Source organism: Alligator sinensis, unplaced genomic scaffold (assembly GCF_000455745.1).
Source record: "Alligator sinensis unplaced genomic scaffold, ASM45574v1 scaffold1102_1, whole genome shotgun sequence".
Lineage (NCBI taxonomy): Eukaryota > Metazoa > Chordata > Crocodylia > Alligatoridae > Alligator > Alligator sinensis.
This window is the reverse complement of record NW_005842342.1, coordinates 1,383,403-1,408,095: the sequence shown is the minus strand read 5'-3', so window position 1 is coordinate 1,408,095 and position 24,693 is coordinate 1,383,403. Positions and strand designations below refer to the sequence as shown.

Sequence of the window (24,693 nt, the reverse complement as noted above, 5' to 3'; positions counted from 1 at the left end):
GGGATAAGCTTTAACAGAGAGCAAACAAATGATTAAGTAGCTAAGAGAACTGGTTCCGTTCGTACATCTTGTCCAGGGCATCCATCTAAGCCTTGATGGCAGATTCTTCTTATACAGTTTTCCATCCAAATAAGGTGTTGCCTGGGATAAACAAATTATATTGGATTTTTATTGTTAATATTTTAATAGTCCTCAAAGGAAAATAGATTTCACCATGTTATGGTAGACAGGAAATGGAAGAAGAAGTGCTCCCTCAAAGTACTAGGCAGTGAGTACAGCATCTCAAAAATGTTAGATTTAACTTTTTCTTCTTTTCTCTTCCATTTTTTCCCCCTTGTGTTTGTCTGCTTACATGGGTGGTTCTCTTGCATTTTTTACTTCCATGTCAGTAACTAAATTAGCTCAGTCACTTTGACTTTTTTTTCTCTGACATCATGAGTTCTGCTTTTTTAGAACAGCAGAAAGATGTTTGAACATTTATATACTTATTTAAAAGCTTTTTAATATTAGAAAAATAAATTTGGGTTTAAATTAATTGTTTGTTATTGTGCACAAAATTGCCATTAGTTTCCATTACCAAGGGACTATGAAATTAAACATCAAGAGTATCTTTTTAAATAGCATGCTGCCACAGTATTAACTGTAACAATACATTATGTGGAATTTTGAGGAGACTATTAGTTAACATACTAATTGAGGTATTTTGGTATTTTTGTTAGTCAAACTGTATTTGCTATAATCTGCATATGTTTCTGTGTGTAACAGAAATGAAGATAAACTTTTCAGAGAGATTGATGGTTGTTTTTTGTTGTTGTCGTTGTTGCTGTTCTCATACTAACTGGTATACTGGGTGTTGGATGAATAGGATTCTTTATAGAATTATCTAAAGCTAGGCATTAATTTATTTGAAAACAAAGAGTTTCTTCAGAGCAGAGTTTAAGCTGGCATTGCCATGAATCCTCTCATTTAAATGTAGAATCATTCTAGAACAGTGATGCACTTGTACTTGCATTTTGAAATGCAGAGAGCTGTTGACCAGAGATTTAAAATGTAGTAAAAAAAGTCTTTCTAAGCTAACTTGCAAAAGTTTCCAAGTTCACTGTTCTCCCCATGGACAGATAATGAAAGCAAGCCTGAAAGACACCATAAGTTGTACTAACCCATGGTAGAAATTGTGTTAAGCTGCAAGTTCTTTGCAACTTCTTATAGTATTTGGCTACAGAAATGGAGAGGTCTGATTACACAGCTGAAACTTGAACTACAGTATTCATATTGAACTTCACGGTCACCATTTCATTGGAGATGCGTGTGTGTACAGGCTGGGAGATAAATAAAATAGAACAATTAAATAAAACGATTATATACTATAATATAGCCTCAGAACTATTAAAAAAAAAAAAAGCCCCAAAGAAGATTTTTTCCTTAAAATCTAAGGTAAATAAGAAAAAGAGTGAACTCAACATTTTCTTCTTAAGTCAGTTAATACAAAGAAAAACTGTATATGATTACCTGTAATATTCACATGCTAAACTATGTGTAGAAATACTGGGTGTTGAATGTAAACTAATGATTAATATGAAAAAATGGGATCGTCACTTAATTTAATTTTACCATTTTTGTCCTTGAAATGCCTAAATGCTGTAGCCAGTTCATATTAGGCAAATAATTTATGGTTTACTGACAAAAGACTCCATGAGCTACTTTAGAAAGCCATTGTGAAGCAGATAATTGGTGTAACATGTAATAGCACTAGTCCTGCAAAAATCTTTGCGTGCTGATTAATTTCTCTTTAAAAGTTTGTGTAAAGTGTGTGTGTGTGTGTGTAATATAAGCAATATACACACATTTATATTTATATTGTATTGTATGTTATATTTCCTTATTCTTTGTCTGTGAGCAAACAAGAATTCTCTAACTCCTTTATCTATAATTGTTTTTTATAAAAGCTAGCACTCTTTGTAGAAAAATGGAGTAGATGATGTTCTTTACATGTTTATTGTATGCATATTTACAAAGTTTTGCAAAACTGACCTGTGCGGAAGATGGGAGAGGGGGGATATAATGACTGTCAGGGCTTTGTTCAAAAATGAGGCTTTGGATTCGGGAGTGACGTGTTTGTAGTATTCAGGTGACATCTACACAAATTGGTAGTCAAAACCCATCTTGCTCAAGGAGGACTTGTGTTGTGAAAGATGTTGGAGATGGCGCATGTGGCATCATTTTGTGTGAGGATAAAACTTCTTAAAACTCCTCTGAAATGTTTGTGACCAAATGGGTATACATACATTCTTCATAGGTTCCTCTTGTTGCACACCTTGTAGATTTTTCAGAGAATCACATCTTTTGAGAGGTGGCTAGTACTGTTGGGCTGCTAAAGATTGTGGCTCTACCTGCACTCCCACTATTCTAGCACTTACATGTCTGCTATGATGGGAGACTACATTATATTTTTAAAAAATGGTAAGTAACTACTTTTGTAGGTATAATTCTCAATTGTAATTAATGTTTTATCTTGCTATTGGCTGATCCAATCCCTAGTAGCCATAGATGGGTCTGAGCCACAGAGTTTGAATGCAAGAGCTAAAGCTTTTCCAAAGCCAGAGGTATTCCAGCCCAAACCACTCCAGACTTCTCTCTAAGACTGTAAAAAATTTAGTTTCCCCCAAACCTCTTGCCAACAGCACCATAATATAATTAACAATTTTATGACTTGGATGGCCTTAACAATTAACTTCATACTGTTGCTGTTTTAAATGGGAACACCCTGCTGCATTCCAGTTTCAAGAGAACTAATCTCTTGCATGCTCAGCCCTAAATGAAGGGGATGACACACAACTTTGGTTTAGCTGTTCCTTTGATTACAGAGCAGATCAAACAAGCAATGTATTTTTTTTTTTTTTAATTCCTTCTGGATGTGAAGTCAGTGTTTGCAGCATTCTCTTCAGCGCTTTCATCTCCAACCCCCGCCCTGGTAAACTGAAGTACTCCCATGCCAGGTCTGTTAATGGTCTGAACTGAATTCAACAAACAGGAATTCAAATAAAAAAACAGAATTGAAATGGCAAACTTCCAAAGTTTGTTCCATTACTGTACTGAGGATCTTTCTAAGTATTTTATAATCAAATGTCTTAAGGTATTTAACTTCTGTACATGATTAGGGTTGCACCAACAGTAGCATTGAGGAATTCAAAGAAGGATCAGAACCCTATCACATCATACATAAGTGAACAAAGAAGGTTGTTCTTGTGTTAAAGAGCTCCTGAAAAATCTGGCAGGCAGTAGACAATAGGCGAACAAACTGGATTGTTATATCATCTTCCCCACTGACCCAATAAAACAAGGTCTTAAAAAAAGTCATCTCTAATAGCTACTCCAGGTGTGTTCGACCTTTTGGCCCAGCAGGCTGGTTTGACAGTGCCTGGTCCATCTGTGGGCTGGATCCGGCTGGTGTTCCCTATTTGGCACCCAGGCAGACATGGTGGGCATCATCTGGCAGCTTGGAGGGAAGTAAGGAGCAGGCTGGCATGGCATGGCCCTTGGGGGGGGGAAGGAGGGGCATGGCCAGGCCCCAGCCTGGCCCATAGGAGAAGGGGCCATGGCCTGACCTTGTAGGGTAGGGGGGGAAGGGGGCCTGGCCTGGCCTGGCCCACCTTGGCCCTGCATTCCAGAAGTGGGGGTGAGGGGTGTGGTCCAGCCCTGGTTCAGGGGGTGGAGAAGGGGTTGCAGCCTAGCTTGGTCTGGCCGGGCCCCAATTGGGGTTTGGGGATTTGGCAGGGGGGAGGGTGGCTGTATTAATGGCCACCACTCCCCTGCTGCCAAATTTCTGGGCAATTGCTCAGCAAACCACGTTTGACCCATGTGCCGGAGGTTGAGCATCCCTGGTCTGCTGTATGTTACCAATATGGATGAAAGGGAAAACATTGACTTAAGGTTTCAGGTAATTAAGTTAAATGAACTTGCTTATAATCATTTTGAGATGAAAATTAATTTTCTTAGCAAGACTCGTTCCTACAAGAGCATACTTCTGTCCACTGATCAAGAGACTAAGCACAAAAGATAATATATAACAGTGTTTCCTAACCTTTTCCAGCCCAAGCACACTGACATTTAATAAAAATGTTCAGCACACCTGTTAAGGCATTCCCCGTCCTCATACCTATTGTAGCTCATTGGCCTGGCAAAATTCCGAGGCACACCTGTTTGTTTCTGACAGTGCACTTTTGTGCCGCAGCACACTGGTTGGGAAACACTGATATATAAGAGCAGTACGTGATAATTTAAACTCAACACTAGCTATCTATTGAAATCTCCAACCAGTACAGTAGGCTTCATGTTAAAAAGGCTATCCTTGGGCAATTACATTTATAGTACTTATAGAGAAAAGAGCAATAATCAAGAGGAAGAATGGGCATCTTTACTTCAAGAAATGTTATGGAATTGGTAGGCAAAAATTTAGTCAAGACATTTTTTTTGTTAAAGGTTTGTCTTTTATGTTGACATCTCCTCCTGTAGTGTAATTTCTAATTTTCAAAAAGTACGAGGATCATCTTTTTTTGTTTGTGACCAGTGTGCGTCATTCCAAAATTTTCTTTATTTTCTAATACTTAATCAATTTATTTTCACAAATGAAAGGGATTATTTTTTTTAAGAGTTTAAAATCTGGGGGAATGCAAACCAGCCCATATGAAGGAAAAAGCTCTGCATAAATAGCAAACTTCAGGAATGGAGGAAGCCAGATACTTCTAGAGGTTTAATACACAAGAAGTGGCTAGGAGACTTGGGAACTGCATGTAGGAGGGGGTTGAGGAGGGAATGAATTGAGTAGTAAGGGCAGCTCTTAGAAGGAAGGGAAGTTTATGAAGATTCTATGATTAATGTGTTCAGACCCATCCATTCTGCAAACACTTTAGCTGTATCTCACTTGATACTTGAACTCTCCAAACTTCCTACGGAAGGTAGCAAAAGTGTTAATGGGCATACTCATCTTCTCTACCTGTATTTTTAAATGTGCAAAAGTGGAGAAATAGTAGTAGTGGGTTGCCAATTGTGGGCTTGGGCTCCCCATCCTGCTGCCCTCCCCACAGGGCCTCCACAGCCCAGCAGGCAAGACCTAGTGTAGCAGGGCAAACCAGGGCCAGGTGGAGAAGCTTGATGCTGCCACCACGAGCCCCGTGCTGCCATGGCGAAGCACCTACCAGTAGCAAGGGCACAGTTCTGTGCCACCACCTCACTGCTGCTGGGTGGACAGGGGGTGTTTGCAGCAGCAAGGAACTTCCATGCTCAGCCCTGCTCTGCCGGGTCCCAGCTGCTGGGCTGTGGAGGCCCCAGTAGGAGGGCAGCAGGGCGAGAAGCCCAAGCCCACGGTAGGTAGCCTGCCCTTGCCCCCGCCCTGTGCACAGATCTGAGGGGCACATGCCCCCTCTGTCCCCCCAACCCATTAGTTTTGCTTTCAACCAAAATGAGAAATTGAACTCATTTTGATTATAGAAAACTGTAGTAGATTGTTAACTCTCCTCTCCCTCCTCCCTTCAAATAATAGAAGTTAAGAAAGAAACATACTAATAATCCCTGACAAACTGAAGTTTTATGTAGGTTATTACATAGTATGAATATTTGCAAAAACAAAGGAAACTAACATAAGCCATGTGTACTACCTGTATATGTCTGTGTCCCTCTGGCTATGAGTTCCACAAGAAAATGCCGGCTAACACAATCATCACTATCAAAGAGGTATTTAGCTACTGAGTAATTACATCTGAGAGTATGGAAGAGAAGAAGAAGCAGTAATTAATGTAAATGGAAATGTTCCAACCTTTTATATTAAGAAATAAAAGTGTGACCATAAAATGAAAAGATAATAGCAATATGTTAAAACCCAAGTTTCATATTTTTTCTCTTTTTATAAGATCCTTGGGGACTTATTAATAAGACTTTTAATCCTGGTATGTGCTTTTAACACAGTGAAGAGAGTACTTCATTTTCTCTGCTTACTGCCTCTTGTCCTCACTGATCTGGAATCCTATCAGTTATCTTTTTGGTATTGGACTATATTGGCATAGCTGCTTATATATATCACAATCTTCTATCATTTCAAAGCTTTTAATGTAAATATTACCAACATGTTTGCTATCTCTAGGGATTGAACCAGGGATTCAGAGCTAAAATTGTTCAACTTGAGTTAAAAGAGCTGAGGCTCTTGTGCTAAAAGTTGAGATGGGTATAGAGGAGGATCTACAACAAATACTGACTATCCAGTTACATGTTTATGGTAGTAAAATGATTACCAGCTTTAGATTATATTCTATATCTTGTATAAAGGGTCTGTTTTGTCTGTTGTGGAGATGTAATTTCCCCTAGAGCAAAGATTGTATATTTCTTAATGCTCCTACCCATTCCAGTGAAGCATACGGACTCAGTGCTATGGAAGAATGAGCTAGATTCTGTTCTGGCTTGGGCAGTTTAGTTGGGAATGTAATAGTTGTGCTGTGTGGGAATGTTATAGTTAAAATTGTAGGGGCGGGGTTATGTTGTATGAGAAATGTGTGATGCCAAAAATACATTTTAACTTCCTTAGATTCCAGGCAGAATTTGAAGAAGTGTAGGTTAGAGGAAGGAAAGCAACTGAGCACATTTCTTATCCAAGCATGAAGCCTCACAACTAATTTCTTAAGCAGTCATTCTTCACAGTAGAAGTATGCTTTTAACTGGCTAACACTGGGGTGAGCAATTATTTGGCCTGGAGGGCCACTTAAGGAGTTGTGGTGACCTCTTGAGGGTCAGGGAGGAGGGTGCTGACCTGGCCTCAGCCACCTGTCACAGTGCTGAGGAGGCTGGCCAGCCTCAGCCACCTGTCACAGCTGTTTATACTTAGCGGCTGAAAGGCGAGGGGAGGGGAGCGGGGCTTGGGGAGACTTCAGTTTATCCTAGCTGGATGGAGTGGGTGGATGGGATCTCCAGGGAGACTAGCCTGGGAACCCCATGGGTAGGACGTGCTCAGCTGAGCAGATGGCATGGGGTCACAGGGCATCCGGAAGTGGGACCAATGGGCTGGGTTGGCATCACAGGGTGGTGACAGTGAAGGGCTGGGGCCCAGGGCTGAGCTGCAGTCTGCATCTCTACATGTTCATGTTGTCCTCTACATCCTGCCACTCGGAATGTAAAGCAACATGAACGGGTGCTTTGTTTATCCACACTAGTTTTGTAATTCTATGGGAATCTCAATGCAACTGGGATCTGAGGCTGAATTAATTGCTCTGAACAGAAATTTGAAGTATTTATTTTGAGACTAAAGTAGTAGCCAAACAAACATTGTCATGCATATATTTAATCTTGGTAGACCAAGCTGTGTTGCACACTGCTCAGATCTTCAGTTTGTCAAAGTGTGTTTATAAACTAAACACTAGGTTTAAGAGAAAATTGCTCAATTAAGAGGATGAATTGCAGCTGTTGCATTTTATGCACTATAATACATTAATGTGAGTGCTGCTGTAAGAGTGTTTGGTTTCAGAAGTCACGTTAGTAAAAGTAATCAGTAGTTACTTTTAGGGCTGTCAATTAATCACAGTTAACATGCACGATTAACATGTTATTTGGTTCTTGTGTTAATTTTTTTTAACACATTAATCACACGTGTGGTTTTGGAGTCCACACCCAGTGTCCACTCTGCCATGTCTGGGCCACCCAGTGGGGCAGCAGTGGCAGCACAGAGGATTGCAGGGCAGCCTGGGTGCAGGCTCGGGGGGGAGGTGCACATAGACACACACAAGCAGCTCCACTCAAGTGACACACCCAAGCAAAGTGGGGCCCTGATGGGTCATGGAAGGAACTATGGGAGGCTCATTCAGGGGTGTGGCTCCCCATGGCTGCATACACCCCTGGGAGAGGCATGGGAGGCACAAGCCCCCTGGATTTGTGCATGGGGCAGAGATGGGCTGCCTGTTGCAGGCTGGGGCTCTGCTGCCTTTGCACTGGGAGCCATACCATGCCATGTTGTGCCTCCTGCCATAAGCTTTTCTGCACATAATTTTGAGTTTTTAGCTGTGTGATTAAAATTGCAATTAATTGCAACTATTTTTTTAATTTTGCAACTAATCGCAATCAAATTTTTTATTTGTTCGACAGCCCTAGCCAGTTTACATATACATGATTTCATAGGTTTCATAGACAGCAAGGCTGGAATGGACTTCGGAAGATCATCGAGTCCAGCCACCTGCCCCAGGGGCTGGAAGTTAGCAGGGGTCAAAGGATCCCAGCAAGATAAACATCTAAATGTCTCTTAAAGGAGGCTAGGGCAGGTCCTTGCACCACCTCTGGCAGCAGTCTGTTCCAGGCCTTGGGGGCTCGGACTGTAAAGAAGTTCTTCCTTATGTCCAGCCTGAAATGGTCTTGGAGGAGTTTGTGACCGTTTGACCTTGTCATCCCTTGGGGCGCTCTGGTAAACAGGTGTTCCCCCAGATCCTGATGTACACCCCATATATACTTATAGGCAGCCACCAGGTCCCCCCTCAGCCTGCGCTTTTCCGGACTGAAGAGTTCCATGGCTCTCAGCCTCATAAGGCCTGTTCTCCTGTCCTCTGACCATGCGTGTGGCTCTCCTCTGGACTCTCTCAAGCTTCTCCACATTCTTTTTAAATTGTGGAGCCCAGAATTGGATGCAGTACTCCAGCTGTGGCCTCATCAAGGCTGAGTACTGTGGGAGGATGACGTCCTGGGATTTGCTTGAGAAGCATCTATGGATGCAAGCCGGAGTTTTGCTCACTTTACCAGCTGCAACATCGCGTTGGTGGCTCATATTCATCTTGTGGTCAATCATGACCCCCAAGTCCCTTTTGGCCATGGTGCTAGCAAGTATAGCACTGCCGAGCCTGTAAGTGTGCTGCAGGTTTTTCTTCCCAAGGTGGAGTACCTTGCATATTTTGGTGTTGAACGCCATCAGGTTTTCGTCCGCCCATTTTCTGAGTCTGTCTGGGTCAGCCTGGATCACCCTCCTGTCTTCAGGTGTGGAGGCTTTACCCCAAAGTTTGGTGTCATGGGCAAACTTGGCCAGTCCACTTCTGATACCAATGTCCACATCATTAATAAAAGTGTTAAAGAGTATAGACCCAAGGACGGAGCCTTGGGGGACACCAGAGGTCACAGTGCTCCATAATGACTTACTTCTGTCTATTACCAAGCTGTGGGTCCAACCATGCAGCCAATTCCCCAGCCATTGGACTGTGATGTAGCTGAGGCTGCAGTTGGCCAATTTTTCCATGAGATGATCATGGGACACCAGATTGAAGTCTTTTTTAAAATCAAGAGATATGATGTCAATCTCTTCTCCCTTGTCCAGGTGATATGTCACCTGGTCGTAGAAGGAGATGAGATTGCTCAGGCAAGACCTACCCGCAACAAACCCATGTTGGCTGTCCCTCAGGGTGTTGCCATCAGCCAGTTTGTCAAGAATGGTCTCTTTGATAATTTTAGCCAAGATCTTCCCTGGGATAGAGGTCAGGCTGATAGGCCTGTTGTTCCCTGGATCTACTTTCCTCCCTTTCTTGAAGATAGGCACCACATTGGCCTTCACCTGAGCGCTATGAGTTCATGAAGATCTGTGCCAGTGGCTGAACTGTGATGCCTGCCAGCTCCTTAAGTACCCTGGGGTGTAAACTGTCTGGGCCAGCTGACTTAAAGGTGTCCAGCCTCTCAAGGTGTTCCTTCACATGGTCTACATGGATGAAGGGTAACAATTCTCCCTTACTCTGGCCATCCTGTACTGTATTGAGCAGGGCCATCCCTTGGGGCTGGTGATGACCAAGTGTGGATTTGTACTGGCTCCAGCAAGTCCACTTGCATGTTAAAACCTTTTGACCAGGTATAAATGACTACTGCCTTTGTACTGTGTCTAGCAGATCAGTTTCAGTGCAGTTTGTGGAACAGGGTATGCAAAATAATTGTTAGTGTGTGGGGGGGTTTTTCTTATATAGTTATAATCTTTTTGCTCTTTATCTGTGTGCATACAACTATATAAGGCCAGTAAAAGATGTTTAAATACTTAACAAGGCCTGGTGCATTTATTTTTGTGCAGAGCTTCATGTTTGGACAGAGTGGGTAAAAGATGCTCCCAACAGTGTGAGTGAAGATTGTGGCATATGGCTATACAGGACACAACAGTGCAGCATAGATTTAGCTTGGGAGAGCTGCATGCTAATGGGTCTATACTGGACCTGGTATCCAAGTTAGTTCAGGTATCTTCCACACAGTTGTTTTTTGCTGTGTAATCCCATCTGACACTTATTGCATGGATACAGTACAGTACAAATCATTGAAGAACGGTCAGCATGCCCAAGTACCCTGTAGTGGTGCAGTGATAAATGAACAGAGGGACAAGTGAACAAAAAGATCATCTGATCAAAGAGGAGCATCAGAGAACATTGGTTGCTGTGACTAAATAAATGCAGCACAGTAAACACCTTTTTTCTTTTACAGATAATTTTGGAACCTAATCTTAATGCTGCTTTTATTCACACAAACCAGACTGCCAGTGTCTCTCTGTTGTATAAATACATGCACATTGCAAATTAACCTTTAAATAGTATCACAAAACTGATATTGCAGTGAGACAGATTTTTGTGGGTTTTACCACTTAAATACATGCATCTCAGTATATTTTTAAAATGTAAAATATGTTAAAAATTGTTTAAGTGACATTTCAGCATTTAATGTTCTGGGATTTTTTTCCTGGCTTGCAGGCACGTTGTATTTACACAATGACTGCCAAAAAAATTCTCTTATCCATATCAAACTACTGGAAGACTTGTCAGTTGCAACATAGAAGTTATGCAAAAGCAATGACAGCTTTTTCTAGATAAGAGTATAAAAACTGCAGTACATTTTGCAGTATTTATGTACAAATCTAGAAAATAGAAAATTGCATAACAGAAAACAAGAATAAGTTATATAGATCCACTGTTAGTTTTTAATATGAAAATCACTCGCTCACCCCATTGCCTGCCCCTGGTCCACACACTCCCTCACCGGGGGGGACCTCGATTTGCACCCTCCCACCCCTTCCCTCATCCCCTGCCCCTCCCCCTCCACAGACTTATTTGGTTAAAGATGAGACCTTTCCATTTGGCATGTGTAGTTTAGATACCTATGGGCCTGAAGCTTTCTTCAGGGTCATGACTGGTGCAGAAGAGTCCATCCAAAATCATACTTGTACTAATTTTACTGGCAAATATGGGGATGTGGAAAGTGAGAACAGTTTGGAGTATAAATTGCTTTGCTGCATCTCGGAATACACCAACTAAATGAGTTATGGACTTGATTTCCTGGTAGAGCCGGCCCACAGTCATTAATCTCTTGGCCACTGTCTGACAAGTGACTTTGGCATCCTTTACATGTCTGCCATACTTTGATGTAGCGTGTTTTGGATGAGGTTGAATGTAACAGAAATGAAAATGGTTGTGCCCCAAAAGGAAAACTAAAAATGGAGAAGGAAGTGATCAGTTCATGATCAAGGTAGTCCATTTTGATTACTTGTTCTTGCAAGCCAGTGAATCCCAAAGTCTGTTCTCTCAAGCCTGTGCCATTAAAGCAACAATAATTGGTGGGACTGTGGCAGGTGGCTGACAGCATTTAACGTGTTTGCACCTGGTAAGTCATTGTTCTGAATAATTGTCAGATTTGTGGATGATTCTGCTGCCATGCCGGATTATGAAATCAATTCTTGCAGGATGACAGTGCAGCCTTGGTTTGTGCTTGGCTTTCAATAAGAGGTCCTTGCTTGACACATGGAGGGAATGTAGGGGGCCACAATCCGAAGGTTAATTGGTTCCAAATGCCAGAAGGAAAATTCTGGATCTGAGTAGGGATGCTATTGAGGTCTTTCAAAGGAGGGTCCAGTTACAAATTTCTAATGAAAAAGTGGGATTCAGACCACTGATCAAGAAGTTGTATGAAGAAACTCTCAGCAGCTGATAATGAACCCTTTCTTTTGTAGTGAGGATTATTGAGAAGGCTGTGGCTGAACCTGTCCATGATATGTAAACTCTGACTAGAGTCCAGGAGACCACTTGGTGTTAGGCACTGATCTGTCTGGCATATAAACTGCACAAGTAGTATTGAGTCACTTATGGAAGGGGGCAGGGAATGGGGCATGGCATGACACAGGGTGGTGGTGGTAGATGGCAATCAGCTGTTCATGCTGATTTTGTTGTATTGATCATTTTCTGATGTGCTAATTGTTAAGGTGATACTGTTACACTTGCAGCTTCTAGCAAGGTTATTTTAGTGACTACTCTATTTTGGGAAGGAAGATAGCTCAAAGTAGGTTACAGTATTGGGCACTGATTTACTTGGAATTGCCAGAGTAGAGTTCTCAGATCTATCTGTACCAATGTGTAAATGATTAAGGATACCATCAGTATGCTAGACACAGCTTGAATTATTTTTGGTTGGCGAAGGAGTATTTTTAACATGCTGTGGCACAAGCTATTTGAATCTGGTTGTTACACAGAGGTTTCTGTCCTACTTGGTTCTGAAAGATTACTGAAAATCACAGTGTATTTCCTCCAAACACTGGCAGGAAAGGTGTAGGTAGGGAGGGAACTAACACTAGGAGTGTTTAGGCTTTTGAGGTATCTTATTCTGTTGAACGGACCTGGAAGGAAAAAGGTCCGTCTCTGAGACATCAGCACCACCCTTGTTGGGGCATAGCAGAAACGAATGAATGGAAGTGACATGTTCGAGACTTAACCATCTTCACCTGCTGCAACTGTTGCCAAGGAAAGTCTCAGACTGGAAAAATACCAGTTAACTCCATCTCCTTGTCATCTAAATCTTGAAAAAGGTGTTGTCTGTTCCTGCACAGTATGTCACCATCTAAATGGCAGTCTTCTGCTACTGAGAGACTCCCTCTTGTGATGCCACTACTTTTTATGAACGTTGATACCCACTATAGACAGACAATGTATTTTTCATGAAGTGGTGTCAGCTTCAGGGATCCAAATTGTAATTTATCTGTCTCACCATATGTCTTTATACGTCTGCAAGTCCCCAGTGAATCTGAACATTGGAGCACTCACATTATTAGAAATGATGTCTTCTATTGAACAAGATGTCAGCAGGTGACAACCCATGCTTTATTTGGTGTAGTTTTGTAATTTAACAGTACTAAATAAGAAAGAGAACCTGACTTTTTTTTTTTAGTAGGTGCTTTATATGTGTGTGTGTGTGTATATATATCACTTTTTACACTAACTATTGAATCAGGGATTAGCAGTTAGGTCTAAACCCATACATCACTGCAAGCTGCTTAAAATCATGCTAAACTGTAACCATTATTAGATATAACTGTATTAGGTGCATCATGTCTAGTAAAAATCTTTATGCATGACCTCCTGTCTTGCTGTAGAATCTTCTCAAGTTAATTTAGGACGGTAAGAAGAGTAGTTTACAACAAGTTCAAGGCTTTTTTTTTTTGTTGGCTAGAGAATGTCTTTTTTTCACGTTGTTGATCTTTTCTCCTGTGCCACTGATGTGGACTCTCTTGCTTGACCTCAGTCAGTTTGGTATTTAGCATATGTCTATATAGTGCAGTCTCCATAATAGTTATGTTGGTTTCCTGTGTTATGTGGAGAACACCTATTTATGCTGGGGGGTTTTTCACATAGCTATCCATATTTTTGTGTGCGCCAGAATTTAATAACCATGTGCTATTTGTTTGTTTTGTGATCATTTTGTACTACTGATAGCCTTTATTAAGGCGGCAGAGTGGGGATGGACATGGTGGGGGGTGATTTTAATTTTTGGTTATTTGGGAAGGTTTGTGTTGGGGTAGTTTTGTTATACCACTACTACCAACTTATCTTATTTTACCATTTTATTTTGCTTTATACATTATAGTACTTTGACTTGTAAGCTTTTCAAAAATACTTTTGTACCCCCAATAAAGGGCAGTGTTGGTATCTGTAAGCATAATGAAAATCATTTTTCTGTTAGGGCCTGTGTTTTATAAACTACTGACTTTTTCTCTTTTATCCATGGAGTTGTAAAGGGATCGTGTGAATCTCTTCCTTGGAGGTATCCAAAGTCTACATAGTTTTTTCTTACTAACTTAATAGCCCAGGCTGCTTTTTTTTTTTTTTTTAAAACACCTTTAGGTTAGATTAAACTTACATCTACATAATTCAATATTTCAAGGAATTTTTTGTATCCCTTCACCCGCTGGAAGAAGCATGTTAGCAGGATGTTTATCTGTACTGTGATTTGTAACTTGCTGTGTTTTTAGCTTTTCTCCAAGGTAGGTCTTGGGGTGTGTGAAGTTTTTCTTTGCAATTAAAAACAAATGTGTCTAGCTTGGCAGCTCAGTGCCTTTACAGAGGTGTTCAGATACTCTGGTTGTATTGTACGTTTTGTTCCCTGTACCCATTCCCCACCACCATCTTCAGTCACCTAATTAAAACAGCATTTATGTAGACTAGTGGTGTCCAATCTTTCAGCTGGATGCATGGCATGTGATTGGTCTTCAGTTTGGATCCCATGTAGGGTTGGTGCATGAGGTTGGTTTGTGGGTGTGATCCAGTGCTCCAGCACAACACTGCGTGGCCAGGTCTGGTCTTGTGACAGTATAATCTAGCACACAGAGCCAGTTATCAGGCCTATGTGGCTCCCCAGGGGTCCAGAAATTTGGCAGCAAGGGAACTGCAGTTAATGCTACCCCCTCCCCCACTGCCAGATTTCTGGACCCACAAACTGGAGGTTCAGCATCACAAATGTGGGCCATCATCATGCATGATTTTTTGTGAAAACAGGGTTGGTTGGAGTCTGAGCCTGTGTGGGTGAAATAAGCTATTGTTTTGAGGTGATGGTGATCTTAGGATCTTGGCAGAAGTTTGAAAGTGAGATAATGATTCCAAAGCTTTGTTAATCGCTCAATAAGCTTTACCCAAAATGGAATTTCCAGATACCACATATGGGAGAATTTGTTCTTTCAGTGTTTTTTTTCCTTTGTATGTTTCATGGTATTTTAGGTAATAATTGTTTACTGGCAAAGGCATGGACCATGTTCTAACAAGTCCTCTGCATTCCTTATTTCTATCTTTTAAGATACTTAAATGTACTGCTGCCTTTTTAGTTTAGCTAAAATTGGTAGGCATAGCAGTCTTGTGATCCTGTCAACAGCAGCTATTTTGAGTAATTTTTTAGGAACACTTATTTAAAAGGTAGCTTCTTTATATAGTTCATTCTCTTCCTGGGTTTAGAGAAGTCCTGGAGATATTTGTGTTTATATTTTTGTGCAATGTTTTTGTGTATTTTTTTCCCCATTCATGTAAGAATCTGAAAATGTGGGGAGAACTTCACAATAAATGTTCGTAATGCACTGTATTAGGATTAAAGGCTATATGCAGTCAGTGGAAGCTAAATTCATTGGTGGAATATCTATTTGGGTAAAGGAAAGTATAAATAGGGAATGCAGAAAATGTATGAGTGGACATCGGACAGAAAGACCAGTATGAATGCTGAAAGCTGTAACCTACATTTAATAGGCAAGTTCAGCTCTGAATCTGTTGATAAAATCTACTACAAAGTCTCTGGAATAGACTAAAATTACAGCATCAAGTTGTTTGAGCAGTGTCCATAAGTAAACACTTTAACTGTAAAATTCCCAGGAGTGTTCCTGAATAACATCCTAAATCAGATGGCTAAATAATACTATGTCATTTTACTTTGGGCAAGTTTTAAAAGGCAACTGTCACCTTACACCTAACCACAAGCGGTAGATTTGGAAGAGGATATATCAGGAATAGGATTATATTTTTGGATGAGCATGGGGCAGGGGCAGATGCTGTGATATCCTGTCCTTTTTAGATTTTTCCAGTCCTGTGGTTTAGAGAGAATGGGGTCAGGTGGAGTAAGTGCAATCCAGACTTGTGTTCTACCCCCTTCCCTCCCCACTCTTTAGTTGGGGTCCTTCTATTGTAGGGCAGTCCCAAGATCCGTTTAACCAATTTGTTAGGCATTAAATAATTAACTCAAAATGTTTGACCATTACAAATGTACAGTATTATGTTATGTCAAGGAACTTTTTAACATAACTGAAGTACTTGGTAGTCCTAAGGCTGTAACAACTATTTTTTATTTAACCTAAACTTACAACCCTAAATTTATAACCCATGGGATGATGTTAGATAGTATGGTTTTATGGAAATATTGTTTTTCTATTCTTTTTTCCTGGAAATACGTAAAATGGTGGAAAGCTTTGTCAGTTCAGAACAAGCAAAAGCAAACTTGCTAAGGAGTTCAGTCAGCTACACCTAGCCACTCAATAATCTGGAGGGTTTTCACCCTGCCGTCTCCCAGATGTACTTGCCTATGTCTAACAAAGACCATAGTAAAGAAAAGAAATTTGTGATTGGTTTAGTAACTTTTGTGTGCATATAGTAATTTCAATGTTTTGATTGCATGTTGTGATTAAACAATGCCAGACTGTTTCTCTGTGTGGTTTTAGAAGGTTGTTTGGATGACTGTCAATGAACGACAGCTTAGTGTAATATTAGATGGGAACACTGAGAGCAGGCATGCTCAAAAACGGGATCTTAAACTGTTTGCTGTGCCTTTACTGATAAGTCTGTGACTCCAGTTACAAGAATGTAGTCATGCCTAGTCAGGCCCAAAACCTAACTTTTGCAAAAACAGGGTTTGAGGGTTTTTTTAAACAAAGCTGTAAGACTAACAGAGCTATTTCTGTGACTTGCTGAATGCTGCTTTGTTTGGCATTGAAACCTATGTTCTTCCCTGCAGGGTTTCTGAAATGTTTACTGCATAAGTGTGTGTTGTATGAGACAGAAAGTGAAACTACACTAAACCATTTATTTACTGTAAAAAAGTTTTGAAGCCCAATTTAACAATCTAAAGCTTGTTTCCTCGGTGTCAATATGAATGTATACAAGTAAAAGGACACTTCCAATCCTATTAACAGGGTGCAAATCAGCAAGTAATTACAAGAAAAAAACAGGGACACTTAAATGATTTTAAATAGCTAATTAGTTGTTTGAGATTTGTAGGGAAGTGTTACCAATGTAGAGAAGTTCTTATTTACTTGCTGGACAAATGGATGTGTACTTCCCTTTCTAATTCTTATTCCCTTTGCAGGAATTGTAACTGGTGGGGCTGCTTTATTTTTCACCCCCCTTCTTCTGGTTTTTAGTCTGTTCCCATGAAGTTAATGCTTTATGCTGGGCCATATTTTTAGATCTAATAGATAGGCATGATGTTGCTAGGGAGAAGTAATGCAGGGAACTGGACATCAAACAAAACATCCCTGTAGGACCTAATCATGATATTCAAACTGATCGTAGGGCCACTTAAAGGAAGATGATCCTAACTTTTGACGAAGACACAAGCCTGTCCCTTAATCTGGGGAAGTGCGAAAGCACAGGTTGCTGAACGCTGGCAGCTTTGCATTTCCAAGATGGAGAGACTCGGGGCATGAAGTGGCTTTCCCCAGGGTGAGTGGTAGGTGTACACACCTCCTCCTGATCTCCCCATATATGGGCTTGTTCCATTGCAGCGGCTGCTGGAGAAGCTGAGAGTTTCTACCTGGCAACTGCTGGCGTGAAAGAAGGCTGCCTTGCGGGTGGGTAGAGGAGCGACTCGAGCTGAAGGAGTTGCCAGATCTCAGCTGGAAGCTCCACTTGACGCTAAGCCCTCTCTTCTCTGCCTGTGAGAGAATGAGAGCAAAGCGAACCCTAGTTGGCACCGTTCACCTGATAATCCTCCCAGGCCATTGCATTTACAGGTGAGACTGTTTCTGTGGGCTTCCGACCTTTCTTCATAGCCATGGGACACACATTTTCAGCTGAGTTGCAGTGAGTGCCCCACACTGTTGGGTGTAGTTAGACCAGATTGGGGCACCTGCACCAGGTGACAGACGGGGAGGGTTTGGTGCACACCTCAGCCTGGCACGGAGGGAGGGGCAGGGGCTGGGGTCATATATGCACTCCCCACTGCTCCTTGGCAACTCCAGCAAAGGACTGAATCCTGCCCTCTGAAGCCTAGTCGCACAAGCCCTGGCTTTTCAGGCTCTGCCTTGCGCCAGGCACTGGCAGGGAGGAGGGTCTCTGGGATGCAGGGGGAGGATGTGGAGTGGGCTTTTCTGCTTTTCTGCAAGGTGCTGCCTCCGTGCTTGCTGCACCCCTGTGTTCTCACCTTGCCGCCATTTCCAGGCCTCTGCTGCTTGCCCCACCTGGCGCTGCCCACCCAGGTTGGAAATCCCTAGTGTCAGTCCTCAGGTGCGGAGGCAACTAAGGTGAGAGCAACCTAGACAGGGATGGAGAGGGGCTTTTGTTTTTGTTTTCATGGGAGAGCTGTGTCTGTTTCCTACTGAAGCTGGTGTCCACACTTAGCTGCTTCACAGCTGTCTTGGCTTGTGCCAGGCCTGGCACCTAAGTTGAGCTTGGCATTCACCCCAGCATTAGTCACGGCTCTTCATTTTCTAGTCTCAGAGAGGGAGAGAGCTGAATGAAATATGAGCCTGTGTAAAATGAAGTAGTTAAAAACAAGGGAATTCAGATTAAAGGGGGAGGAGAGCACCCCTCAAATATTTTTAGGAAGGTAACGTTTGGGGTTAAGGGAAGAATTCAGGCCATTAACTCTTAACTTTTATATTTAGGCACATGGCAACATGAATATTGTCCCTGTAGTTTTAAACCATAGTCAAACCTGGTGTCTGTATTATGTGAAAGGATACATCATGAGACACTTGGGTATAACAGTAAAGAATTGCTGCTTTTACTAACCTTACATTCTTAAAGCAGTATTTTTATCTTTTTTAAAAATATTTTGATGGTAGTTTAATCATGCACTATATAATTATTCACTAACCCACACTAGTATGTCTGGCTGTAAATCAGAATCTTGTCACAGTCATTTTATAGGCTTAAACATGTTTTCCACTAAAGATGCTTGTAGAAACCTGTTGTGACCCTTATCTCTTAGTGTGACTAAAATACATAAGACTGAATTTGACATTCCCTTGTGCTTTATGTCATTGTAAGATAGATGTAAAATGCTACCGCTCCAAATTGTTAACGTTTTACACTTTGTGCTTGTATGAGTGATAAGACTATATAAGGGATAGGGCAATGGTGAATTGGGTCCATAGTAGTACTTAGTAGGCAACCATTGATCTTTCTGGATCATGGTGTATGCATGAGAGATCACCAAGTCCTTCAATAGGTAAGTCTAGGCAGGAGCATGGGTGAGTGGAGGCTGCCCAGACCCCCCACCCCCAGCTGTGTTGCTAAAACCTGTTTATTTTCTTCCCAATGTACTCCATGCTGTCGCAGCCTGGCGGTTTTAATGTCATTGGTAGGGGGGTCTACTGAACTTGAGGAGGTGGCTGACTGATTTCGCGGGAAGATTCCCAGGGCTAGCCACAATTTTTGTGGGTTGAGCACAATGGGCCCTCCCCACCCCCCATGCCCCTGATTGGCTAAGGGGCCATAGTAGTCCCGTCTCTCCCCATAGATTGCCACATGGCCCCAAACCATGGCTTAATCATCCTGATTAAGACTGGGGAAGCCATAAATCCACGTGTTAAGTGTGGATTAATGGCTTCCCTAGGCTTAATCAGTGTAATTAAGCTGCAGTTTCGGGCCATCCTTAAGCAGTGAGGTCCATGATTTTGGCAGGCTTGCTGCAAAAAAACAAAACAAAAAAGCCCCCCAAAAACAAAAACCTGGAAGCAGATTGTCTTGGAGCATGGATGGGGGCAAGGAAGAAGGGAGGGAGGCAGGGCAGGGTGGGGCTGCTTGCAGCCTTCTGCTACACTGTTGGCTAGTAATTAATTATGCTAGTAATTATGAGATTTGGGATGTAATATTATTTTCTATAAAGAGCTTTTCATGCTCAAAGACTCAAGTGTGACTAATCACTACACCTCTCTGAATTAAGTTGCTGCTTGAACTTCATTTTCTTACGTAGCAAAATGGAAAATTACTTCTCCAGAGCTGCTGAAAGATAGCAAAACTGTCAGAATTGGCAGCTGAAATTTCTCTCTTTGTATCCCATTTTCCAAATAATACTAGATTGGCTGTGTATTGATGGGGGCAAACTCTGGTCATGACTCACTTGCCTATGGTTCAAGGAAGCTTGTCTGTCTGCTGAAACATAACTGAAAACACTGAGTGATGGGAGCGGGGAAAAGCAAGAACTCCCAGAGGTATTTCAGACCAAAACTCAGTTTCATTCTTATGACCAGGGATCCTGGTTTTCTCTGTTTAAAAATCCAGAATTCTCTGATTTAAAAAAAATCCAAAATCTCGGCTTTTAAAAAGCCTAAAATCCACATTTTCCCATTATTAAAATACAGTGCTGCTGTGTGTGTGTGTGTGTGTGTGTGTGTGTGTGTGTGTGTGTGTGTGTGTGTGTATATATATCAGCTGAATGTGTTTTATTGCTTTAAAATTGTGAATATATCAATTTGGAAGCCTACCAGTGAGTGCCTTAACCATTATAATAAAATACATTCTAAATACCTATATATCTTAGCATTTGATTTTGGTTTTTTATCATAGAAAATCAGAGCTCCCCCTGCCCCCTTCTCTCACCAGGATAGGGGTCCAGTCCCCGCCCTGCTTTTTAGTGGCTCCAGCCCCCTGGTATGTGTGTAGGGGGGTATGGGGCAGGGCTGGGGTGTGGGGGGCAGAGGGAATGCCCAACTATAGGCAATGCAATAGGTGATATGTTGGGGGGAGGGAATGGGGAGGTACATACCCCACAGTGGGGCATGGGGCTATAGCCTTGTCCAACCAGCATAGGTAGGGGCTGCCTCTGCAGCCCAGCAGGTGGGACCCAGCCCAGGAAGGCGGAGTAGGGCAGTGAGACTTGTTGCTGCCACCACTGCTAGGACCCCTACAACAGCCATGTCACCTGCAGCATGAGTAATGGACCGGGGTGGGGGGCACGCTGCCCTCCCTCAAGCTGCTGGTAGCATAGTTGGTGCAGGGGTTGCAGTGGCAACAAGTCTCACCGTCCTGCTCCACCCACCCATGCCGGGTCCTGCCTGCTGGGCCACGGAGGTGGCTCCTGCCTATGCCAGTACAGTCAGGCTGCAAACCTGTGCCCCACTGTGGGCACACAAATCTGGGGGAGCCTCTATTTTGGCACATACCCCCTCAAAGCTTCTTCTGGTGGTCAAACATTTTGAGTTAATTATTTACCGACTGGCAAATTGGCTAAAGGGATCTTGGGACTGACCTCAAATAGAGGGGCCTCAGCTAAAGAGTATAAAATAAAGGATGCCCCAGGGCATTGTTTGTGCCCACCCCATTGTGTCATCTATGCCTGCTCCCCCCATTGACTTACCTTCAGGGAGCTGCTCTCTACCATGCTGCCTGGTTGCCATATGCATGTGTGTGCATGCACGTGCACATCGTGCCCCCTGCCTGTGATTGCCATTCTGCTCCGCCTAACCCCAAGTAGCCCCTTGGAGGCTGGAACTCTGCTAGCCTGCAATGGGGAACCAGTGGTTTCCTGCATTTTTCTCCTTTAAAGAAGAAAGTCCATGTTTTTCTACAGCAAACAGTTGCGGTGCACCGATAACGATTTTTTTGGCCTGATGCCGATGGCTGATCTATTAACGAGCTATATAGGCCTATACTGATCCAATTGCCAATATGCAGCCTAGCAGTTTGGAGAGCAGTGTCCAGCTGGTAAGTCTGCTGGGGGGGCAGGGGAGGGAAAGGGCATGAGGGGGCATATCAAGCCCTCCCCCTCATGATGAGGGAGGTAGTGGGGCAGGGGCAGGTGCTGCCCAGCCGGGGTGGTGCAGTGTGCAGGATAGGGCCATAAGTGACTCATTGGAGGGAGGCACGGGGAGCGGGAGAACAGCTCCTGCCACTGTGCACATCACCAGGAGAGGCATGGGGGGCACGTGCGTCCTGATCTGTGCGCGGGGTGAAGGTGGGCTGCAGCTTTGGGCTGTAGCCGGGGTGGCACTGGCCTCTTTCCAGCAGTGGGAGCTGGGTCAGGGCCACGCTTGGGGTGGGCAGTGCTGGGAGTAGAAGCTATAGAGGGGATACAGCGAATTCTGGGGTGGCTGTATCCCGCCCCATAGCCCTTCTCCCAGCACTGCCACCGTCCACCCCAAATGTAGACCTGGCCCAGGCCCCTCTGCCAGGAAGAGCCTGGTGCCACCCTGTCCCCAGCCCACAGCACCAGCCTGCAGTGCCAGCCCACCTTTGTCCCGTGCACAGCTCAGGGGGGCATGTGCCCCCCATGCCTCCCCCCGGGGGAGTGTGCACTGGCAGGAGCCGCCTTCCCAATGAGTCACTTGCGGCTCTATCTGGCACCCTGCCCTGGCTGTGCATTGCCTGCCCCTATCCCAACCCCAGTCCCAGCCCCACTCCCTCCCTCACCATGGGGGGCTGGATATGCCCCACCCCACACCCTTTCCCCACAACAGACTTTCTAGCTGTACGCTGCTCTCCAAGCTGCCAGGCTGGCTATGTGCATGCATGCAGCATTTATTAGCAACATTATTGGCCACATCAGCCAAAGAAAGCTGATAATGTCAATTTTTCTTTTATTGGTGCCAGTGCAATATGGACCAATGTATTGGTATACCTCTAGCAAATGGAAAATCTGTATCCCTGCTTATGGCACTGTCCTGAGGCATCCAGTCTTTATTGCCTAAATGGATTGGAGCTATTTCAAAGGAAGGTTTATAAAGGAAGTCAAAAAAACCCCAAAACCTGTGTGTGGCTAACCTCACTGATAAGCGTTATGTAGCAACTCATTGTTCATCACTTGATCCAGTTGTTGTCCCTTATGGTTTCACTGGAGACAGGTTTTGAGATGAATTATTAAATGATGTGGCTAAAAAATTTCTCTTGGAGGGCTGCTTTTAAGTCAGTTTGCTGAGTGTGTGCTTAGCTGCCAATAGCTATGCACACTACAGGCTCCATTAGTCAGTCCTTGACAGCAGCATGGGATTTTGTCGCCCAATAAGCAAGAATCTCAATGGATCTAGACTAGCTGTGGATGTTGTAATTTCCCATGCAACAATTTAGTTTTTGCTTGTCACAGGAGAGAGTTAAGTCTGGGCACTGAGAAGTAAACCTTCCCCTGTCCCTAGAAAGCCTGGATATTGAAGATAAAGTAGCTGTGCATCACCTCTTCTTTTGCTTGCTCTCCTCTGCCCTTTCACAGTTAGGAAGGATAATGAGTATACATTTTGCTTTTTAATCAGGCTGGTGCTGAGTGGTGCTTTCCATCTGAGAAAGAGGGAAGGAGACATGGACCCAGGTGTGATGGCTGGTCCTTAGCCTGGCTAGAAACACCTCTACACAGCAGAGAAATAGAATGCTCTTTTAAGACCCCAAGACGTTAAAATGGACATTATTTTAAAGATAGTTCGTCTTGGTCATTTAGCAAATCCAAACTAACTGGTTGTGTCCCTTCACAAAATTTAGTTAGCTTTGTTAGGATTTAGATGGACTTCTCAAGCCACAACGTGCTGACGGTCCCTGTCATCTTGCATTTTTGCTTTGTTTTGTTTTTAATATTACATTGGATGTTGATTTGTGTGATACGTGCCATTTCCCTGGTGGCAAGTTGTATCTTTTTATGGTAAAGAGGAAACAGGCCACAGTTGCCCTTTCATTGGGTAGTATTTGAACATCAGCACTTTCACAGGCTTTCCTAAATTTTGCATGATGCTAGTTAGTGAGGAGAGAGAAACTGGGTTTACTGGAATTATTGTTTGCAGGTGCCTCCTGCAGCTGGAACCAGACCTGGCTAGAGTTTGCCAACTCTCTTGATTTCATATATGACCCAGCCCTGGATTTGAATCCAGCTCAGGAGGGGAAAGGTTAGTATAGCTGTCTTTCTCTTTGCGGCTGTTTTAGAATTGCCCATAGAAGGCACAAATCATTTTTTTGTTTCTGTTGACTCTCCTTTAAGTACACTTGAAGAAAAATTCCTCTTCTCTAGCGCATTCTCTACTTCCTGTCTGCTTCCTTATGTTTCTTTTAGTTCTTTGAAAAACATTGGTACTTAAATTTTGATCTCAAACTTTAATATAATCTATAGAGTTTAGGCTATAGCTTGACTAATAATCGTAGCTAGGAAGTCTGGACATGTGTGCTTCCTTTACTATTTTGTTAGGTTTGGGGAATAGAAACTTATTTTCATGAACCTACATAGTGCCAGGAGCAAGGAGCTATGATTCTGATTGGAGACTTTGGCTGCTACAGTAGTGTGTATGTATACATTTTTTATAAAATATCATTTGAAAATATTGTGACTATATACTAAAATTTTGTATTATGCTTTGGGCCAAATTTCTCATTTCTATGTAAGTGTTAAAATGGGGGGTAGTTGGCTTTCACTTGGCTTTGTCTAACTTTGTTTTTGAGCTTTTGAGTTTTTACGTTATGTTTAGTTACTTTTTGAGACCGATCCTGGGGAGGATTACAGCCAGAGTGGTGGTAAGCAAGGGAATTTAAATTGTTTTGTTTTATTGGTGGTGGTAGGAAGCTGCTAGCCAGGCTTAAGCAAATAGTTAACTTTTGGTCAGGGGTGTACCGATAGAGATTTTGAGGGCTGATACCGATATGCCTCCTTAAATATCGGCTATTGGCTGATACCAATCTGATACAGGTGTCTCCAGGTGGTAAGTCTGGTGTGGGGGAAGGGACTGGGGGG

General features: G+C 42.8%; 1 protein-coding gene across 11 annotated transcripts in view; it reads left to right on the top strand.

The window, feature by feature from the left end:
- The window catches only part of LOC102368712 (serine/threonine-protein kinase Sgk3), a 99,588-nt gene that overhangs the window by 17,435 nt on the left and 57,460 nt on the right, over nt 1-24,693 (top strand). For 6 of the 11 annotated variants that reach the window (XM_006028816.3, XM_025210216.1, XM_025210215.1 and 3 more), the window contains exons 1-2: nt 20,072-20,206; nt 23,756-23,857. The exons of 2 other annotated variants lie outside the window; for them this stretch is intronic. The gene's annotated coding sequence lies outside the window, so the exon portion shown is untranslated. Of the gene's footprint in view, nt 1-17,558; nt 17,783-20,071; nt 20,207-23,755; nt 23,858-24,172; nt 24,249-24,693 lie in introns of those variants that run through there. 3 more of the 11 variants (XM_006028813.3, XM_025210214.1, XM_014522332.2) reach the window with 3 other exon arrangements.